We start from the raw sequence: 15,213 nt of genomic DNA, 5'->3' as shown, positions 1-15,213 counted from the left end.
TCACACTGCAGTGATTACAGTGACTGCCACAAATGCATTGCACAGCAGCCTCCAATTTGGCAGCCATGAAGCCAATGACACCAAGAAGAATTTTCTTCTTCCTGTCGCTCTTCTACTGCTCTTTCTATCGAGGTGATTCCTGATTGTTGGACTTCAAACCCATCACTGGTAGAAGTGAACATTCCTGTCCTAGAAAGGCACAGGTTCCTCCTTGACCAGTCTCTCGGTTTTTTGAGACAAAATTTTAGGAGGAAGTGATGCCTTAGGTTTTACCTTCTCTATTTTTCAAATTCTGTACTGCTTAGTGTGTAACTCGGAAGTTTCTTGTAGCCTGTTCATTTCTGCTCTCTCGTGCTAGGTAGACATAACAAAGCCTCTCTGGGCCTGCTCTTCAAGGACACCCAGACCATCCTAGGCCCAAAAAGTATCACCCAAAGAGCCTCTATGGGAGGGAGCACAGGGAAAATGCCGTCATTAAACTGAAGCTTTAATTGGAGAATTAAGCCTGCTATGTAAATGAACCAAACCTATAAAAGTGTGAAGAACTCGTGAGCTGTGTGAAGAACTCGTGAGCTGTCATCCATCTTGGGGTCCATCTTGGCAATAGCCTCTGGCTCCCCAGGGGGTACCTTTGAAGGCCTTTCAAATAAATACCTACTTTTATTCCCTTACTCCTGTCTAGTCTCTGTTTCTAGGAGGCCTCTTAAGGCATCAGAAGTGCTCCAGAATGAGCGTCTCCTCCAAAGGCAAAAAGGCCCTCCCCTTTTCCTCCACCAATGAGACCAATTGTTCACAGCAAGTGACAGTGGGAAAAAACCCAGTTTATTAACACAAAAGAAAACAGGGTAGAACAGGAAAAAACAAACCTCAAAATACAGGAAATGCCCAGAGAGGGAACCGACACACAGGCTCGGACCAGCTGGGGCCATCCTGCGAGCCTGCTGAGGCCACCCCGCAGGCTCCCCAGACCAGAGGGAAGGGAAGGGAGGCAGTGAGGCAAGGTTGAGGGAAGGGAAAAAGAACAAAAAAACTCCAACTGAACCTTTTTCCAGCTAGCCAGAACAAAACCCTAAAGAGCCACACAGCACTCCTGGCGCACTCCCTCCCAGGCCCCGCCGAGACTCTCAAGCCCCTGAGCCATTGGGCCCCCACCATTCAACCGACCCCCACTCGGTCCCATGGTTCTGGCCGTGCCCCCGGGGTCCACCTTAAAGATGCAGCCTCCTTGGGCATTGAGCAGACGGTTAAGGAATAAAGCGGCTTCACAACATCATCCCAGGACATTCCACCCCTTATTCCATACCGTCTGCTCAATGCCCAAATTAATACATTTCAACTCAAAACACACACATTTATCCATATTTATACAGCTATATACAAACAGTGGCAGTGACACTCAACAAACATGTACAGGCATTCAGACATTACAAGCGGTTCTCACCCACCATCAAATCTCCCTGCGGTATGCAACGTGTTTCTCCATTCTTCTGCATTACCCTCCATGTACAACCTGGCCCCTGAGCAAAGACAACCCCACAGATGGGTTTGTCTGTACTCAATGCAGAAGTAATCCAAACAGTTTTTCCCAAGAGTCCCCTGACATGCACTGCTGGGACCATGTCCCTACTATATGCAGGGGTTTGGATTGGGCAGGCCCTGCTCGGTTGGTGGAGCCTCAGGTGTTCACCAACCATGAGGCCTTAGCTAAATGCACCTCCCAGTTTTTGAAAGTTCCCCCACCCAGTGCCCTCAAGGTGGTTTTGAGCAGGCCATTGCACTGTTCCATTTCCCCAGCTGCTGGTGCATGGTAAGGGATGTGGTACACCCACTCAATGCCATGTTCTCTAGCCCAGGTGTTGATAAGGCTGTTCTTGAAATGAGTCCCATTGTCAGACTCAATTCTCTCAGGGGTACCATGCCTCCAAAGGACTTGCTTTTCCAGGCCCAGGATGGTGTTCCGGGCAGTAGCGTGAGGCGCAGGGTAGGTTTCCAACCATCCAGTTGTTACAGCGGGGATTACTGTAACACGCATATATGTACCAGGAGTCCCGTGGAAAAAAATATATATGGAGAGATTCATGGTAGATGTTTCAGAGATGTTTATTTCCCCAGCCGTATGGCCGGGGCTCTGCTGAGGAAGTCCTCCAGTCATGGGACCCAAGGGTTCTTGGCCACACAGGGAAGCACAAACCAACCAATGGGGAATGAGGCTGACCAGGGGCAGGGAAACCCCATGTCTCCCCCCCAGGGCCCCTCTCCCAGGGCTCCATGGCAGGGGGGAGGGACCCCAACCTCCAGTGGTGGCTTCCACCATTGTGAGCACATAGCGCTTGCCTTGGCAGGTTTGAGGCAGTGTGATGTAATCAATCTGCCAGGCCTCTCCATACTTGTATTTAGACCATCGCCCACCATACCACAGAGGCTTCACCTGCTTGGCCTGCTTGATTGCAGCGCATGTCTCACAGCCATGGATAACCTGGGAGATACTGTCCATGGTTAGATCCACCCCTCAGCCTTGTGCCCACTTACAGGTGGCATCTCTGCCTTGATGGCCTGAGGCATCATGGGCACATCAAGCTAGGAACAACTCTCCCTTGTGCTGACAACCCAAATCTATCTTGGACACCTCTATTTTCACAGCCTGATCTACCTGTTCATTGTTTCAGTGTTCCTCATCAGCCCCACTCTTGGGGACATGGGCATCTACATGGCGGATTCTCACAGGTAGCTTCTCTACCCAAGTGGCAATGCCTTTCCACTCATCAGCAGCGCAGATTGATTTTCCCTTGAGCTGCCAGTGTGCCTTTTTCCACCTTTCCAGCCACCACCACAGAGCATTGGCTACCATCCATGAATCAGTGTAGAGGTAGAGCTCTGGCCACTTCTCTCTTTCAGCAATGTCCAGAGCCAACTGGATGGCTTTGAGTTCGGCAAGTTGGCTCGATCCACCTTCTCCCTCAGTGGCCTCTGCAAGCTGTTGTGTGGGACTCCATATGGCTGCTTTCCACTTTTGTTTCATCCCTACAATGCGACAAGAAGCATCAGTGGAAAGAGCGTAGCGTGTTTGTTCTGCTGGCAGTTGGTTGTATGGTGGAGCGTCCTCACGCATGTCATTTGTTCCTGTTCTTCTTCGTCACTGAGACCAAAGCTTTCACATTTGGGCCAATTTGTGATTATTTTTATGGTCCCAGGGCAATTTGGGTTTCCAATACAGGCGCGCTGTGTGATGAGAGCAATCCACATGTTCCATGTAGCATCAGTGGTGTGGTGGGTAGAGGGAACCTTTGCTTTGAACATCTGGCCCAGCACTGGTAGTCGGGGTGCCAGGAGGAGTTGTGCTTCGGTGCCAATGACCTCCTCAGCGGCTTGGATTCCTTCATAGGCTGCCAGGATTTCCCTCTCTGTTGGAGTGCAGTGGGCTTCTGAGCCTCTGTAGCTTTGGCTCCAGAATCCCAGTGGTTGACCCCAAGTCTCACCAAGCACCTTCTGCCACAGGCTCCAGGACAGACCATTGTTCCCGGCTGCAGAGTAGAGCACGTTCTTCACCTCTGGTCCTGTCCTTACCGGGCCCAAGGCTACTGCATAAGTGATTTCCTGCTTGATCTGGGCAAAGGCTTGCTACTGTTCAGGGCCCCAGTAGAAATCATTCTTCTTATGGGTGACCAGGTAGAGAGGGCTCACGATCTGGCTGTACTCGGGAAGGTGCATCCTCCAAAAGCCTATGACACCTAGGAAAGCTCGTGTTTCCTTCTTGTTGGTTGGTGGAGACATCACTGTGATCTTATTGATGACCTCAGTGGGAATCTGATGCCATCCATCTTGCCATTTCAGGCCCAGGAACTGGATCTCTTAAGCAGGTCCCTTGACTTTGCTCTTCTTGATGGGCAAAGCCGACTTCCAGGAGAATCTGGATGATTTTCTCTCCTTTCCCAAATACCTCCGTTGCCATGTTCCCATGCACAATGATGTCGTCGATGTACTGCAGATGTTCTGGAGCCTCAATCTTTTTCAGTGCAGTCTGGATCAGTCCATGGCAGATGGTGGGATTGTGCTTCCACCCCTGGGGCAGTCGGTTCCAGGTGTACTGCACACCCCTCCAAGTGAAGGCAAACTGAGGCCTGCACTCTACTGCCGGAGGAATGGAGACAAATGCATTAGCAGTGTCAAAATTGGTGTACCCCTTCGCTGCTTTGGACTCCAGCTCATACTGGAGCTCCAACATGTCCGGTACGGCAGCGCTCAATGGTGGAGTCACTTCATTCAAGGCACGATAGTCCACAGTCAATAACCATTCCCCGTCAGACTTGCACACAGAACAAATGGGGCTGTTGAAGGGTGAGTGGGTCGTGCTGACCACCCCTTGGCTCTCCAGTTCAGGATCGTCGTGTGGCTGGGAATTACGGCATCTCTATTTGTTCGGTACTGCCGGTGATGCACTGTTGAGGTGGCCATTGGCACTCAATGCTCTTCTACTTTCAGGAGCCCAACTGCAGAAGGATTCTTGGTTAGCCCAGTGTCATAGGTTAGCAAGCTGGGTCTCGGAAGTGAAGTTCTTCTTACATCTTCCTCTATGACTGCACAGGACCTATCAGATGGCCAGTTTGAATATGGACAATTCTTTAAGCCACTTAAAATTGTGACTGCCTCTGTGATACACACTTAAGAATAGACAAACTCCTCCTCAAGCTCTCTCTCGTTTCCGGTGCTGGGACAGGTGGTTGCAGGGCCTGAGTGGGGGGCAAGTGGGCCATGCCCAGGCCTTCTCAGGCCAGGCTGGGCCAGGCCACGGCTCCAGGATGACCCCCCCCCCAGCAGGGCTGTGGGCAGCCAGAGCAGCTCGGCTCTCCCCTCCCCCACCCCTCCACTGCGGCCAAGATTTCAGCAAAAGCGGCACCGCTGTCTGGCAGAGGTCAGGTGACCAATAGCGAGAAGCCACATTCCAGCTGCAAGGCCGAGGTGAGATTAACCCTTTTAGTGCTGTGAAGAGCTGAAAACCTGGCGGAAGAGAAAGAGGAGATGCTTAAAGCTGAAAGTCTGTTGTGAAGCTATGATATATCTGAGTGTCCTGTTGTAATTTCATGAAGATATGGGGGGTGGAGTGTTCAACTCCTGAGGAAAAGCAGCTGCGCTGAGATAGGCAGATGCTGAAGCAGCTGTAATTTCAAGAGAAGTTTGGACAGGGAGACATGAACCAGGTGAGGACTTTTGCTCCAAATGGAAAAGGAGAAGACCTCAATTCCTAGAGATGCTCCCAGAGATAGCCCTAAAGATGAAGATGAGGAAGACCCTTTGCTCCCAGGGAAGGAGAAGGGCCTCTGTTCTTAGAGATGAAATGCTCCCAGAGATGGGTGAAGAGAACTTTTGTTTCTGGATGGCTCAACTTTAAAAGAGTACCCCAAAAACTTCAAGATTGAAACCTCGAAAGCAGTTGTGGGAAAAGCTCTGCAGGTTGGGGGAAGGGACTCACATGCGAGCAGAGAGACCTCTTCCTAAATGGACTGAACAATATTTGGAAGTGGGCGGCTGTCTCGTTGTGATAATGTTTTCTTAGCACGAGCAAGAAGAGACTTCTCTTTCAAATGGACTGAACAAGGTTATTATGGGAGTGGTAAACAGACTGAACATCTTAAGGGTTGTCTTCTTACATTTGTCAGTGGGAGAAGGGAGGAAGGTGGGGAGGGGAGGAGAGTTCTGAACGTATGGTATAAGTTTTTTTTTCCCTCTTTTAGGTCAGTTAATTAACTTCTTTATATTCTCTCAAGTTTGGTGCCTGCTTTGCATTTCTCCTAACTCTTATCTCACAGAAGATAAACAGTAATGAGTATTTTGGACCAAGCCACTACACTAAATTGGTGTTTGTGCCCGGGGGCAAACCGAACCCGCTACAGGCACTAAATTTATGTCTCGGTTTTGGAGACAAGACTTCAGGAGGAAACACTCTGGAATGAGTGTCTCCTCCAAAGGGAAGAGGACCTCCCCATTTCCTCCACCAGTAAGACAAGTGGGTTACAAGAACTGAAAGTGAGCAAAAAAACCCAAACTGTTTATTAACACCAAACAAAGCAGGGTAGAACAGGGGAAGAAACCACGAAATACAACAAATTCCTGGAGAGGGAACAGACGCACGGGCTCAGACCAGCTGGAGCCACCCCGCAGGCCCACTGGGGCCAACCAGCAGGCTCCCTGGACTGGAGGGAAGGGAATCAGTGAGGCAAGGGGGAGGGAAGGGAAAAAGAACAAGAAAACCCAACAGAACCTTCTCCCAGCGAGCCAGAACACCAAAAAACCCAAGGAGTCGCACAACACTCCCAGCTCACTCCCTCCAAGGCCCTGCCGAGACCTCAGAGCCCCGGAGCCATTGAACTGACCCTCACCCACGTCCCGTGGCTCTGGCCCCACCCCCAGGTCCATCCTAAAGACACAGCATCCTTGGGCATTGAGCGGAGGGTTAAGGAATAAAGCAGCCTCATAACATCACCCCAGGACAGTGTTCCAGTAGCGGGCCTGTTTCTCCCCATACAGCGTGTCCCCCATGATGTGCCTCATGTTGCTGTCCAAGTGCAGGAGCTGCTCCAGGCTGGAGCTGAACCTCACCATGAACCTCACCTGTTTGGTACCATTAATGACGTGACACTCAGACTTTACCATGTGCTGGAAGAGCCCTGTCTATACAGGACAGAGGTGAGGGGATGCCCCCCCAGCAGCCCCCAGAACCCCACAGCAAGCCAAGAGCTCAGGGGGCCACCCCAGATCCCCACTCCACAACCCCTTGCTCCATGGCTGCCATGGGACCTTCCTTCCCACAGTCCCACCCTCATTTCCACCCTTTTTCTGTTTTCTCCCCTCCTTTCCCATCAATCCCCAGCTGCCAGCCCCAGCCCCCATCAGTTTGGGGGTCCCAGTCCCCCCTTTTAACCCTTTCCCAACCCTTTCACACAATCCTCCCAATCCCCGGTCCCCTCCTGCCCAGTTTTGAGATCCCACCCTTCCATTCCCCAATTTCTAAGCTTTCCCATGCCTATCCCATCATCCCCCAGTCCCCAGCCCCCTTCCCATTCTGTCTTTAGGGGGTCCCACTCCCCCTCCAACTCATTTTATGGGTCCCACACACCCATTTTCCCTCCTCTCCCCACCTTTCCCACCATACCTGGCCTCCTCTTCCCACCCTCTCAGCTCACCTGAGAGCTCCATGCCTGTGGCCAGGGGGCTCCCAGCACCACCAGTGCCACCAGTATGGCCCCAGCTGCCCCATCCCCAGCTCTGAGCAAGTGCTGAAACCTCCCCTCTCTCCCTTAATTCTGCTCCCGGGGGGCACTGGGGGTGAGGATGCCCCAGGTGGGGAGGTGTGGGTGCAGCAGATCTGCCTGGCACCTGGGCAGTCATCAGTGAGAAAAGCTCAGAGTGGCTCAAAATTGTTTAGTGACTTCTTTGGTTGGCTGAGGAAAGGCCCAGGAGCTGAGATAAGGACCAGGAGAGCTCCCACCCAAACCACCAGCACGGAAAAACGGACCCAGTCTGGGGACAGGGATTGCATTTATTAGCAATGAAATCAGAGCACGAGAATGAGAAGCGAAATAAATCTCGCAAACATCCTCCCCAACAATGGGGATCATCTGGAACAGGGGTCACCAGGTCTCTGCCCAACGAGGGTCACTGAGCATCACCCCACAGGGATCCTCTGCTGCGAGATGAAGTTGGAGCAGTACACAAAGCCCTTCCTGCACTCGGGGCACCCGCAGGGCTTCCCTTACTGGTGGCTCCGTTGGTGTTTGGTCAAGTGAGAGCTCTGGATAAAGCTCTTCCCACACTCAGGACACTCGTAGGGCCTCTCCCCAGTGTGGATCCTCTGGTGGTAGATAAGGTGACATCTCTGCCTGAAGCTCTTCCCACACTCAGGACACTCGTAGGGCCTCTCCCCAGTGTGGATTCGTTTGTGCCTGCTGAGGCTGCAGCTGTACCTGAAGCACTCCCCGCAGTCGGGGCAGCGGAAGGGCCTCTCATCTGTGTGAATCCGCTGGTGCAGGAGAACTCTGGAGCTGGTCTGAAACCTCTTCCCACATTCGCCACACTCGTATGGCCTCTCGTCAGTGTGGATCTTCTGGTGGCGAATCAGGCTGGAGCTCTGTCTGAAGCTCTTCCCACATTCCCCACACACATAGAGCCGTTCCCCAGTATGAATCAACCGGTGTTGGATCAGGCTGGAGCTCTGTCTGAAGCTCTTCCCACATTCCCCACACACGTAGGGCCGTTCCCCAGTATGGATCAACTGGTGGTGGATCAAGTCGGAGCTCTGGCTGAAGCTCTTCGAACATTCCAAGCATTTGTAGCGTTTCTCCCTAGCGTGACGCTGCTCATGGACCACCACATTTGAATGCTGGCTGGATCTCCGGCCGCCTTCCTGGCACAGGGTGGGTCTTTCCTCCTCACAGCTCCCTGGGCTACGTTTGCAGCCCCTCCTCCTGCGGGATCTCCGGTGGTTTTCCTCCACTGTGGAGAGGCTCAAAATGGCCTCTTCCACCAGGTTCTGCCACGGGGATTTGTCCTCCCTGGGCTCCATCCTCAGCTCCTCATCTGGGGGAGGAAGGACAAGGAGAGGATGGGATTTGACTCCGTGCCACAGGGAAGGGGAAGGAGATCCCCCCAGTCCGTCCCCGGCAGGACGGCGTCGGCAGCGGGGTTGTCCTGCAGCCGGGGGCGATGCTGGGCTGGGAGATGGAGCAGGAGAGAGGGAAAAGGGGCAGGGACTTCCTCCTCACCTGCCTGGGTGTCCCGGGGCATCTTCCTCTTTCTCACAGCCTCCGCCTCCATCTGGCCAAGGTTTGGGAGTGGGAAATCCTGGTTTGGAGGGAAAAACAAGGTGTGAGTGTGTTGGCTTAGGGGTTGGTTTAGTCCTTCTTAGGGGTTGGCTTAGTCCTTCTTAGAAGTCACCGGGCATATCATGACTGTAAAATCCTCTCAAAGACCGTGCTGGATTGAACTGGCATGAGAAATGAACCCCACTGATCTGCCCCAAGAGAGATTAAGGTGAGAGTTAAAATTCACCAAAGAGATGACAAGAAATACCATGATACAGCTGTAACCCACAAAGGCTGAGTATAACCAGGCACCCTGGGACAAGAGCAGAACGGTGGTGCTTAGTTCCTGTGCTGAGCACCACCTGGTCCCGCTGCATGCAAAGCAAAAGGAAAGAAAACAAAACCTGTTGGTTGCAGTGGTAGACACACTGTCCTGTCCAAGTGATGGGTGCAGTCATGTCGACAGCAGTGGCCACAGTCCTGTTGGAGTTCTGCTCCTGCCCTGGATCTCTTGAGTGTTGCCAGAAGGCCTCAAACCCAGATTTTATATGCTCAGGTTCAGGTGGGAATGCTTAGCCCCTCCCCCAGGGTGGGCAGTTTCACAATGGAATGATGTCATCCTGGGAGTCATGGGATATTTTGGGAGCCTTGATGGTCTCAGTCCTTGCAGCTGCCCATTGTGCTGGGGCCATTCAGTCCATGATGGCCCATCAGCAGAGGTGAGCCCTCAGGCTGGGTGGGACTGTGCTGCTGCTACCCCGGAGGGAGTTATCCCAGCTGAGTCATTGGTGTGCAGAAAAAGAAACACTGCCCTGCCTCCCAGGGTTTGCCTTTCCTTCCTTATCTCATTTAACAGCCAGCTCCTCATAGCCTGAGGGGTCGGGGGTGCACTGGGCAGCTCCTGCAAAGGACCCATCATGAACAGCTCATCAGAAATGAGATAAGGGGAGTGGAATGCACAGTTTGGTCCCACCCACAGAGGGCTAAAGTGGCACCCTGCTCCTGTCAGCAGCACAGGCTGGCAGGGAGATGGCATTGTAAGGTCTTGCTCCACTTGGCTTTCAGCCCACTAACCCACGGGCAGGGTCCCTTCCCACCCCAATCCTTCTGGGCTTCTGGCAGGGACTCGCTTCCCTTTCCTTCCTCCCTCTGCTTCCAGCTGGGAATGTGCTGGGAAATGTCCAGCAAAGCAGCCTTTGCTGTCTGCTCTGGGAACCCACCCAGCTGCTGCACCTTGTCTCCTGGCCCTGCACAGCTCCCGTGGGAGGCACAGCAGGACCAGCACCCTGCAAGCCTCGGGAATGCCCCTCTGGCATCCACAGCACACTCTCCAGGCATCTGGAATATCAGTTCCCAGCAAGGAGAAAATGTTCCTGCCCTTGAAGGCAAAGCTCTCAGGAAGGAGCCAAAAGCCAAGTGCTGCAAGATCTTCCAGTGACATTTCACTGCCAGCCTTCATCACCTCATCCATGGTTGTTTTAGCTGGTGGATTGGGAACAAAATCAGGGGAGGGCCTTTGGTGGGAGCTGCTCTGGCTCCAGAGAGACACTGAGAGACAAACAGAGCAGGCAAAGAAAGGCAGAAGAGGAAGGAGAACACAAATACAATCAGCTGAGAAGGTGGCACTCTGGAAACCAGACCAGAACTGACTGAAAATGAATGTGACAGAAAGAAAGAATTTGGAATTGTGATTTCCTATCAAAATACAATTTCCTGCCTTTCTCACAAACCTCCTCCTGCTGTCATTCAGCAGGGCTTTCACAAAGTGCTCTGATGGGAGTGGATGTTCCAGGCTGCAGACACAAGGAAACCCGGAATGGGCTTCTTCCTGCTCCTGGGGAGTTTGACATCCTCAGCCGAGGAGATGAGGAGGCAGCAGAAGAAAAGGGCAGCTGGGGTTCACCCTTCCACAGGAATAAGAGGGGGAAAGTGTCTCGTCCTCTCTGTCTCTGCTCCCCCAGGGATATGAAGGCTGATCCCAGACCCCCAAGGGTCACATTCAGGGCTGCCTTCCTGGAATGCTCATGTGGAATGCAGGAGCAGCGTGGCAGCACCCGGATCTTGGACCACCCAGCTGCCCCCCAAATTTAGTTTCTCTGTCCCTCTCCTACCTGGGGAGTCCCGGGGCGGTCTCCAAGCCTCTCTTGTCTGGAAATGATTCAGGACTGGGGATGGTCTCTGTCCCTCTCACCCCACTCAGTGCCTGGTGGGGGTCTCTGTCCTTCTCCCCTTGAGATTTTTGGGAGGTGCTTGTGTGGGTTTGGGGGTGTCTGTGTCGCTCTCACCCCAATGGTGCTTGGGCTGGGTCACCCCAGGGGTGAGAAGGACAGAGACTCCCCCGGCCTCCCCAGGTATGAGAAGGTCAGAGAGCACCTGAGCACACTCAGCAGTGTGAGGGACACAGAGCCCTTGGTCCCCAGTCCCGCACAAGCATTCCCTGGGGCAAGAGGGATGGAGATGCCCGAGCATCCCCAAGGCTGAAAGGGACAGGGACACTGCCTTGGGAATGCCCTGGAGTGAGAGGGACAGGGACAACCCCACCAAGCCCCTTCCCAGCATCCCCCAGGGAGAGTGGCACAGAGATCCCTTGAGCATCCCCTGGGCACCGGACAAAATAAACTTGGTAGAAATCAAACTTTACCGAAAATGCTTGGAGGAATGTTTGCTCTTCCCACAAGTCACTTGTGATGAAAACGCAAACAAACTCCAACCATGAATGAACCAACAGCACAAGCAGTTATGGTGGCAATTCAAAGGTCCAGCGGTTCCCGCACAGCTCCAGCTCAGCTGCTGGCAGGTTCCTGTAAAAGAAAAGTGAAAGTTCGGCCCAATACAGATGATTTAAAGGAAGGATAAACTCTGTGTAGCTGTCACAGAGGTGACAGGGATAAAGAAAAAAATGATTCTCATATTTGGCAAACGTCCCCAGCCTGTGAAAGAGAAAAGGGGGGAGATCAAGGGAGTGACAGGGACAGAGACCTCCCCTGGGGAGGGGCGAGTGTGACACTGTCCCCTGTGTGTGTGGCCTTCCCGGGGTGGGGGTTTCACAGCGGAGCCAGTCTGGGTAAGGGGGGTGGTGTTCACTCCCCCTGGGCAGGGTGTACCTCACATCCCCCAAACTCTCCTCCTGCCCCCTTGGTTGGGGGATGGGGGTGCAAACCTGGCCTCAGCAAATGGGTCTGGGGGCTGGGGCCTCCCCCAGCCAGGGCTGGTTTTCAGGACAGTCTTGGGGCTGAGTCAGGGATGCAGTATCCCATGATGGTTTGTGCTTGGCAGGTGGGAAACTTCTGTTCCCGTGGTGTTGTTTGTTCTGTTGTGCTCTCTCTGTATTTTATAGTAAAGACCTGTTCCTCCCTTTCCTGCATTTTTGCTTAGGAGCCCTACAATTTTGGAATTGGATCCAAGGGGATCATCGGGGCACTGCTGGGCCCCATGGAAGCAAGGGGCCAGTGTGATTCTGAGAGGCCCCATGGATCCAAGGAGACCATTGTGCTCCTGTAGGTCTTCATGGAATCACAGGGTCCATTGTGACACTGCTGGGCCCCGTGGAGCCAAGGACATTTTTGTGACACTGAGGTGCCCCGTGGAAGCAAGGGAACCTGGAACAGCTCTGGCTGGCTTGGCCTCCTGGTGGCCACCTGACAGCTCCAGCTGATCTTGGAATGTTGAGAGTCGCTTCTCATCTGCCCCTGGAGCTCTGGGGCTCCGTGCTTTCCTTCCTATGGAACAGATCCGTCCTTCTCCTCCAGGTGCCCATGGCCAAAATTGAGATTCCTTTTCCAAATTTCTGTGTATCCAAGGACTGTTCCCAGATGAAACCTGCCAGGAAAATCAGATCTGCTGGGCTTTGCCTCCCAGGGACCCCCTCTCCTCTGCCTTTGTGACACTGAAGTCTGTTTGGCGTCAGGCTGTTCCGCAGGCAATCCCGCTTCCTTCGGGGCTGCTGTTGCCCCTGTGCCCACTGCCCCCCAAAAGAACAGGCTGCCCTGTGGGGGAACAAATGCTGCTTCTCCTGGGGAAAGCCTCAGCGAGGGCTCAGTTTGCCGTTGCGGTGACTGCAGGAAAGGGGCACCCCACCATGGGGCATTTCTTGGTCAGCTCCAGACATAAAGAGTGGGAAACTGTCTGAGACTCGGGTTGTGGCCTCGAAGACACCACTGTGGTTTGCAGGGAGCTGCAGGGCAGCACAGCCCTCTCTGTGCCCAGGAGCGGTCACTTTGGAGGTGGTGTTGGATCTGATGGGGACAAGGGTGTACCCTGTGGGGCTGGGGGTGGCCTTGAGACTCTCCATGGCACTGAGGAGGAGCTCCATAGATGGTGGTTGCTGTCTGGAGCTGAGGGGCCATAGGGGGTTGGGAGAGCTGTACCTGGCCAAGGGAATGTGTGTGGGGGGCTGCCGTGACCTCTCGGCCACCGTTTCCACTCTGTCTCTGTCCCCAGCCATCACCCCAAAGCTGCTCAGGGGCTCTGGGGAATGGGCAAAGATTCATTGGGGACAGGGGCAGGAAGACCATGGGGTGTCCTAAAACTGGGCACTGTGAGGGTCCCAGGAGGGGACAGGACTCAGTGGGTGGGAGGAGAGGGGCTGGGCTGGGCTGTGCCCAGGCTGGGGGGTTGTGTCCGAGGTTCCCCGACCCCTGTGGTGTGGGGGTGCATTGGGGGCCCCTCCGTGGCCTGTGGGGGTGCTGGAACCCCCCACCCATGGGTGCTGTTGCTGCAGGTTCTGGGTGTCTCTGCTCTGCCGTGTGTCACAACAACTCCTCCAGCTGTCATTTCGTGTCACCGAGGGGCTGGATGCCACTTGCATGACCCTGGGGACAAGAGGAGAAGACTGGGGACTGTCACTTCAGATGGAAGGAGAGAGAGTTGCACATTTTGATCGAGCCCCACGAGGGCCAGTACAAGGTGAGACCCCCAGCAGTGGCAGCTCAGCTCCCCATGGCAGGCACAGCTGTGCTTCTGGGGGCATCGGTGTCCCCACTGTCCCTGATGTCCCTGCTGTCCCCTCTGTCCCTGCCATCCCCATGTCCCTGCAAATCACGGTGAACCAACAGAAATCGCCGTGGAAAGTGGAAACATCCTGTCCTCGGGCAGGGCTCTCAGGGTGGCAGGAGATGTCACCCTGGAGCGCGTGCAATGGAACCCACATGGCTGGTGCTGGTATGGGTGGGGACCTACAGGGGCTGGGGACCTCCAGGGGGACAGGGACCTCTAGGGATGGTTGTGGACCCCAGGAGGCTGAGGAGGTCCATGGACTGGAGATCCCCAGGGGCTCAGAGGACACACAGAGGTGGGGAACGGGGTGGATGAGGTCGCTGTGCCACGATGGCCATGTTCCCAGCTCCATGTGCCTCTGCTCCCTCCCACACATGGCTGCAGGTGTCAGGGACATCTGGACAGGGTGGAAGGGATGTCAGAGTGGGGGGTACCTTGGAATAGCCCACGTGGGTTGTGGAGTGGGGGGCACAGGAGGGTTTGTGGACAGATGGGTACCTGGCTGCATGGGCCTCTGGGATTACCCTGGCCGTCGCACCATGCTCATGGTGCCCTTCCCTTCCCCCACCTGAGCCTGTGGGGGCACCTGTGGGGGACAGGGTGACTCAGAATGTCTCCTAGTGGGGCCTGATGGAACACAGGAGACCATAGTGAGGGTATGGAGCCCCATTGATCCAAGGGTCCAGTGTGACACAGAGGAGCCTCATGGAACCCAAGGGACCAGAGAAAGGTTATGGAACCTCATGCAACCATGGCTCCACTATGACACACCAGGGCCTAATGCAGCTCAGGAGACCACAGTGAGGTTCTGGAACCTCATGGAAAAAAGCCTTAAAATGACACAGTGTGGCCTCACGGAACCCAGGATACCATAACCACTGTATAGAACCTCACGGAACCAAGGCTGTGGTGGGACACAGCGGGTCCTCATGGAACCCAATAGTCCATAGTGAGGTTATGGAAAGTCCTGGAACCAAGGCTATATAGCAACGAACCAGGGCCTCACGAACACAGGAGACCATTCTGAGGCTGTGGAATCCCATGGAACCAAGCCTCCAATATGTTTCAGCAGGGCATAACACAGCTCAGGAGACCACAGTGAGGTCTTGGAACCTCATGGAAGCAAGGCTCTGATTTGACACAGTGAGGCCTGTTGGAATAAAAGAGACCACAGTGGAGTTCTGGAACCCAATGGAACCAGGGCTCTACTGTGACTCAACGGAGCCTCATGGAACCCAAGAGACCACAGTTGTGGAATATGGGATTACATTTGTTAAAGTGATTGAAGCTTATGCTCAGCAGAAGGCCCTGTGGGAAAGGCCCCGCTGCGGGCTGGGCGGTTGGAAGTTGGGTGAAGGGTGAGAGGCAGCTGCGAGTGAGAAGAGAGTCGGCTGAGTGAATATCCCTGGAAAAAAGAAGGAGA

At 54.1% G+C, this 15,213-nt stretch overlaps 1 pseudogene; it reads right to left on the bottom strand.

Annotated features, from left to right (window-relative positions):
• Nucleotides 1–7,563: 7,563 nt before the first annotated feature.
• The window catches only part of LOC138102495 (zinc finger protein 208-like), a 322,764-nt pseudogene continuing 315,114 nt past the window's right edge, over nt 7,564–15,213 (bottom strand).

The sequence above is a fragment of the Aphelocoma coerulescens genome, unplaced genomic scaffold (genome assembly GCF_041296385.1).
Source record: "Aphelocoma coerulescens isolate FSJ_1873_10779 unplaced genomic scaffold, UR_Acoe_1.0 HiC_scaffold_77, whole genome shotgun sequence".
NCBI classification, from domain to species: domain Eukaryota; kingdom Metazoa; phylum Chordata; class Aves; order Passeriformes; family Corvidae; genus Aphelocoma; species Aphelocoma coerulescens.
This window is presented reverse-complemented; position numbering and strand designations above follow the sequence as displayed.